Below are 6,992 nucleotides of genomic sequence, written 5' to 3' on the forward strand. Positions count from 1 at the left end.
TTAGGTAATCAAGAAAATACTTTACCCGTTGTCTTTGTGAGTTAAACAAATACAGCTACGCTTCCAGGTCTGTCGACGTTGCTGTGGTTTTTCGACAGCTGTATTATGAAGGGTAGCGAATGAATGAATACATTGCAAAAAATCATTTCTTACTTGTTATTTCGAACTGTTTTCACTGTACAAATATCTAGAAAGTCTTAAAATAAGATGCATTTTTTGATGAGCAAAATGCCCTAAGAAAATAAGCCTAGCCTTTAGGGAGAAAAAAACTCAAAATTTAAGCGAATTTGGGCTTAAAACAAGCAAATAAATCTGCCAAAGGGGTAAGAAACAAATCTAGATATAAACACTTAATTCAAGAAAAATTGTCGTAGCCCATTGGCAGATTTGTTGGCTTGTTTAATGTACATGCATGTACAATATTTCAATTTGTCTTGTATTTATTAGCATTTTGTATTGCCCAACGCTGTCTATGTTGTTTAACTGTTGTCATTTTCTTATAAAAGCCTTTATAATTTATTAGTTTGGATGATTGCCATTCCCGAGAACCTCTTATATTGGAAATAAAAGAATCATCTAAGCATTATTTTGTTGACTGTCTCTTAGACATGTAGCCGTTTGATTGTGGTTCTATTTAATGGCTAGTCTATTCTTTTGGAATGGTCAAACGTCTATTAGATTTTCACTGACAGCCCAAATTAAGCCTTGTTTTAGCCTAGACACATATTCGCTGTCTATTAGAAATTATGTAGTCGTTGAATAGCCGCTTTTTTGATGACTAATGTATTCTTGGGCCGTGGTTAGACGTCTCTTGGATTTTACGTAAAACGACAAAAGAATCTATTTTTAACACATAGGTCAGGGGAGAGCGCGAACGCAGTCCCCCACTATCAGAAATTTTGCAGTCGAGATTCCCACATTTGGGGAATTCGCAAAGGGTCAGCACAACCGGAGTGCAATGGCTGAGCCTCGCCCTGGGTGAACCACCTTCATGATCATGGTGTCTCCCCTGCCAGGTAAGTATGAGCGACACCCTTTGAGGCCAGACGGCCGCATCTTCCTGTGACCGATCACATCAACGGCGCCCCCGAAGGCCGTCCGACTAACATTTCATTACTGTGTGTGACCAGGTGGAAAGCGCACGAAGCCACGTCTGAGACCAAACATTCTTCGAGATCTACCCTATTTTTATTCCGTTTCCAGCCCGGTTGAACCGTGTAGAGTGAAATATGTGAAACAATTTAAATCAAATGGATTTAAATTGCGCATTCAAATATATGGTTTCGTTATTACAAAGTAACTTTACGTGGAATAGAAACAAAGAAATGTACAGAGCAATCAAGAAACAACGAAAGCATAGCAATTTTAGAACGTGGATAAATAAAAACACAGGGCTCAATGACTTACCCGTTGTCGTTGTGAGTTAAACAAGTACAGCTATGCTTCCAGGTCTGTCGACGTTGCTGTGGATTTTCGACAGCTGTAGTATGAAGGGTAGTGAAAAAAGTTTTCAGGTGTTTTTAACATTCCAATCGGCCTCTTTCGCTTTTGTTGCACCTTCAGCTGTGTCGAGGATGTTTAATTCGTCCTCGGATCACCACCACAAACTTGTAAAGAAAATAATTAAATACATTACAAAAACATTTCTTTATCAGCGTGTTCATTTCCACGCAAGCTTTTCGTTAAACCAATAAAGCCAACGAAAACACAGCAATTTTAAAACACACGTATTAGAAAAAACACCGTCATTCACGCACAAAAGAAGCAAATTCTTTTTTTGTATTTGACTTATTTGTCCCCGAGAAGGGGAGCGCACCATTCATGGAAACACTGCAATACCATGTTGATGCATGGAGTGGAAGGAGCAAGCTCCGCTTCCATTTCCGAAGGTCAAAAATCCATTTAACATATAGTCTCCGGATAGGAGACGTATCAGACATTAAACTGATAAGAACAGATACTACACTTGATCTTAGCCAAAAGGCCGAGAAGCGATACCGGAATAGACGCAGCCAAAGGGGGAGCCGGCGAAGGCGCTGGCTTTTGGGGTGGAGGCTAGCGGGCATTTAACTCTATACGTTACAGAGGTAGAACGTTGAGCTAGCAGATCAGAAGTTCATGTTTTCTAAACCCATGCAGAAAACACACACAAACTGTTGGGAAAAAGCAGTCATCGCTTAACCAAACAGAAACATGAAGTAAAGCTTCAGTTAATTTGCTTGCAGCTTGCAGATCCAATACGTCGATCGTAAAGGTAATGCCGGTAGATCGCACATACCTTAACTGTGTATGCTGCTCCACGCCTCCACGAGCTTCGGGAAACAGAGCGCAAAATTGTCATTATGGTCTTGGATTAACTGTGAAACATGCTTTGCCTTTCTTCTCAAATGTGTTTTCATAAATCTTACGCTGTCCGCTGCAGCTCAGTCGTCTAACTTCTGAAATTTACCAGGATGCGCATTTTTTCCTTGATGCAGGAACTGATCCACGCTCATGAGAGAGAGAGAGAGAGAGAGAGAGAATTTAGAATTTTCAAAAAACCTTTATTACAAATTAAAACATTTTCATAACCTCAAATCAGAAAAAACAAAGGGGAAATATATATATATATATATATATATAGTAACGGAAATAACAAAAAATAAGCCAACATAGGAGCAAAGACCAAATCATCTTCAATAACCAGACACAGAGCTCCTCCATAATACCAAATCAATTCAAAAGAAAGAAGATCATTCATTGCTTTTAAGTATCTAAAACCAATAAGGATTCTAGATTTAACTTATTTTAAAAACTGCTAATATATCATGGCTTCCAGGTCTGTCAACGTTGCTGTGGTTTTTCGACAGCTGTAATATGAAGGGTAGAGTGAAAAAAAAATTTTTAAGTGTTTTGAACATCCCAATCTGTTCGTTTACTTAGTATTTTATTCATGTTTTCGAGTTAAAAATAATTCTTAAATCAAGATACATTTACTTAATAAGCAAAGTGGCTTAGAATTTAAGTCTTGTTTACTGAAATAAATTCTAAAATGTAATAGGTTAAGGCTTAAAACAAGTAAAAATATCTGCCAGTGGGGTAAGAAAAATAAACCTAAATTGAGTTTATTATTGAATTAAGTTGAAACTAGAATTAAGTTTATTTTTCTTACCCCGCTGGCAGATATTTTTTACTTGTTTTAAATATAAACCTGTTGATTTTTATAATTTATTTCAATTATTACAAAGTATACGATCTGATTTTTTAATCGCGGTGTTTGTTTTATTCCTCGTTTCTTTTCCGTGCATTTGCTTTATTTATTTATTTTTGCTTGTTGCATTTAAATGCACGTTTGATTTGTTGCCACATTATTCTGTGTTAATGTATTTTTTAACATGTTTATAAACAAAAAGTGCGTTATTATAATTAATTATATGGCTGTGAATTCCCAGCAAACACAAAACGCTTTTATAACAATTTTCTATTACAATACATAATATCTTAAGCCACTTTGCTTACCAAGTAAATGTATCTCCATTTAAGAATTGTCAGATATTCACAAGAAAACAAGACAAAAACAGTAAGTAAGATATTCATTTACTTTTTTCTTTCAAACATGAATTTACAGACGGCTGAAAATTTTAAATAAAATAACTAGACATACCTATCTGGGTCTGCTCCCGTTTGCTGTGATGACGGGGACTTAGTCCAAAGCACATTTTGAGGAATACTTACACATTTTACTTCTTATTTCTTTGGAATTAATTATTATTTATTTTCAATTACAAAGTATGCGATCTGATTTTTTTTAATCGCGGTGTTTGTTTTATTCCTCGTTTCTTTTCCATGCATTTGCTTTATTTATTTATTTTCTGCTTGTTGCATTTAAATGCACGTTTGATTTGTTGCCACATTATTCTGTGTTAATGTATTTTTTAACATGTTTATCAACAAAAAGTGCGTTATTATAATTAATTATATAGCTGTGAAATATATACAAGAATTCCCAGCAAAAACAAAACGTTTTTATAACAATTTTCTATTACAATACATAATATCTTAAGCCACTTTGCTTACCAAGTAAATGTATCTCCATTTAAGAATTGTCAGATATTCACTAGAAAACAAGACAAAAACAGTAAGTAAGATATTCATTTACTTTTTTCTTTCAAACATGAATTTACAGACGGCTGGGAATTTTTAATAAAATAACTAGACATACCTATTCGGGTCTGCTCCCGTTTGCTGTGATGACGGGGGACTTAGTCCAAAGCACATTTTGAGGAATACTTACACATTTTACTTCTTATTTCTTTGAAATTAATTATTATTTATTTTCAATTACAAAGTATGCGATCTGATTTTTTTAATCGCGGTGTGTGTTTTATTCCTCGTTTCTTTAACTCACACAACATTCTACCAAAAAACAGCAGATCATTTTCTACTAGATAACTCCATACACTATGGATTAAAAATGTCCCGAACCTGATAAAACCCAGGTAAAAAGCAAATACAAATAAACCATTTTGATTTAGCAAAAGTTTACAAATAAATGCACTCCCTGCACACAACAAGCACGTCTAGTTACCATTCATTTTTTGCGTGATTTAAGTTTCGTCGCATACATTTTGGAAGGCACACGATAAAAACAAAATAAGGCTTTTAATGTATGCAGACTTCATCCTCCGTTGAGCGCTTATCAATCATAATAAACGCTGTTAACTCTTCTCATTGAATGGTCTAAATCCAATGCTGGTAAAGAAATCAAATGTGCATTTCAACGCAACAAGCAAGCCGTAAAGCAATGGATGCAGGCAAACAAACGAGGAATAGCACATACACCACGATTAGATCATCGGGTCTCATACTTTGGAATTAATAAGAAATAATTATTCAGTCTAAAGAAATAAGAAGTAAAATGTCTAAGTATTTCTCCAATTGTGCAGACTCATTACAATAAACGGGAGCAGACACGAATAGTTATGTATGTCTCGTTATTTTATTTAAAATTGACAGCTGTCTAACATATGATATATTTTGATAATACGAAATGCTAAAAAAATAATATAACACCAATCGACAATATATGTTATTGTTATTTTTACAAGTAAATTCATGTGTAGGAGAAAACAAAGCAGCTGTCAGTCCATACTATATTGAGTGGCCATCGTAGTGGTGCAACCTGAACGATGTTTTCCCTACTTCCGGTCAAAGGCGCCATTTTGTGAAATAGGCATATAGGTGACGCTGGAGCACGCGGCCATTGTCTCTGTTCAACAAAACAAGTGTATATATACACATACGCATATTTTTCCTCAATCAATCACCGAATACAAGGTGCAATTCGATGCCAACCGGCCCTTCTCTCTGGTTTCATGTTTGTAAGGAAAATTAAGGGGGAAATTACGATAGCATTTCAGCCAAACATTCATTCGTGCCACGCTGCTTTTCTTTGAACGAAAAAAAAAACCCTCTGCTCCCCCTACACAATTTCTTCTCCTGTTATTTTATGCTTAAAACAAGCAAATAAATCTGCCTACAGGGTAAGAAAAAATTCGTTAACTTTTCCCATAAACACTTAATTCAAGAAAAATTGTCCCACCCCACTGGCCATTTTTTATCCACAATACACATTCGATGTCTGCACGCACCATTGTCTTTGTTCAACGCAAACAATTCTGTTGCGTTTTTCTTTGAACGAAGTGCTCCGCCTAGATAATTTGACCCATATTCACATGGGTTTGTTTCTCGTTTTTTCTTTGAGAACAATCTATATAGCGCTTTCCACAATCGTTTTGGTGTTAGCTTTACGTAAAATAGAAACACAGGAAAGTACTGAGCGATGGAGAAACCACGAAGCGGAACATATTATGACCACGGATTGGCAAACAAACTGGCAACCACGCACAAAAGAAGCAAACTCTGGTTTTAAACTCACCTTATTTGTCCCCGGAAAGCGCCAGAGTCGATGCACGGAGTGGACGGAGCAAGCCTCGCTTCCATAGCCGAAGGTCAAAAATCCATTCAAACGTGTAGTCCCCGGTGTCCACTCGATTTTACCCAAAAAGCCGAGGAGCGATACCGCAATGGCATCCGGAGAAGGCGCTGGCTGTCGGGATGGAGGTTAGCGGGTCAGAGATCCGGCACTGAAGGTCTGCGTTCATTACTCACCGTGTGCATTTCACTCTATACTTGTAAAAAAACCATACAAATACATACAGAAACAGTTATCACTCATACAAAAAGAAACACGAAGGTAAAGCTTCAGTTAATTTGCTCGCTGAATGCTTTTTGCATGCACATACAAAACTGAACAAAACTGATATACTGAACAAAATAGGCCCCAAAATTGAGGAACACCAGTTGTTTAGTTAAACTGATTGAATAGCACTTTGCTTTCTATTTGTTAAATATGAAATGAGACAATAAATTACAAATTACATTTCAATGCCTGCAGCGTGTTCATGTCCACACCACAAATAAAACCGTGTGACCCTTTTTTTTGGTTTAAAGATTGAAAGTTTCGAACCTACGCAACACTCTAAAGACAAATGCTCCTAAATAGTACCAAATAAGGGTTCTTCAGCTTGTAACCATAGCAGAACCCGTTTTTTGGGTACTATATAGAACCTTTTTATACGGTTCTATAAAGAATCTTGCCTTGAAAAATGCTCACCTCAGTGGTGCTATAAAGAACGATTAATTTATCAGCTGTCAGGAGTGACATTTTTGTTATTTATCCACTTTCTAATGTATAGCACTTGATAAGGATTAACAGTTTAAAAACAGAAATGCAAGACATCAGAAAATACATTTATTTTTTACTTTCATAACATGAGAGGTGTCATACAATAACAAATATGTGCTTTAAAATCACATTCCTAAGTTAAAAATATACATAAAAATAGATATATGGATCATTACACAAATCACTACTCAAAGGAAATATGTTAAATAACTGCTTCAATATTAATTAACAATAACGTTTGGCCAAGGCAGTCCTTGTAAATAGA

The 6,992-nt window shown here is 35.8% G+C and overlaps 2 non-coding genes across 2 annotated transcripts; both read right to left on the minus strand.

Moving 5' to 3' along the window:
- Window positions 1–859: 859 nt before the first annotated feature.
- On the minus strand, window positions 860–1,024 carry LOC135726957 (U1 spliceosomal RNA). The gene has a single exon (XR_010525046.1). It is a non-coding gene; the product is annotated as a U1 spliceosomal RNA (small nuclear RNA).
- Window positions 1,025–1,805: 781 nt separating this feature from the next.
- On the minus strand, window positions 1,806–1,996 carry LOC135726996 (U2 spliceosomal RNA). The gene has a single exon (XR_010525081.1). It is a non-coding gene; the product is annotated as a U2 spliceosomal RNA (small nuclear RNA).
- Window positions 1,997–6,992: the final 4,996 nt, after the last annotated feature.

The sequence above is a fragment of the Paramisgurnus dabryanus genome, chromosome 9, assembly GCF_030506205.2.
Source record: "Paramisgurnus dabryanus chromosome 9, PD_genome_1.1, whole genome shotgun sequence".
Taxonomy (NCBI): Eukaryota; Metazoa; Chordata; class Actinopteri; order Cypriniformes; family Cobitidae; genus Paramisgurnus; species Paramisgurnus dabryanus.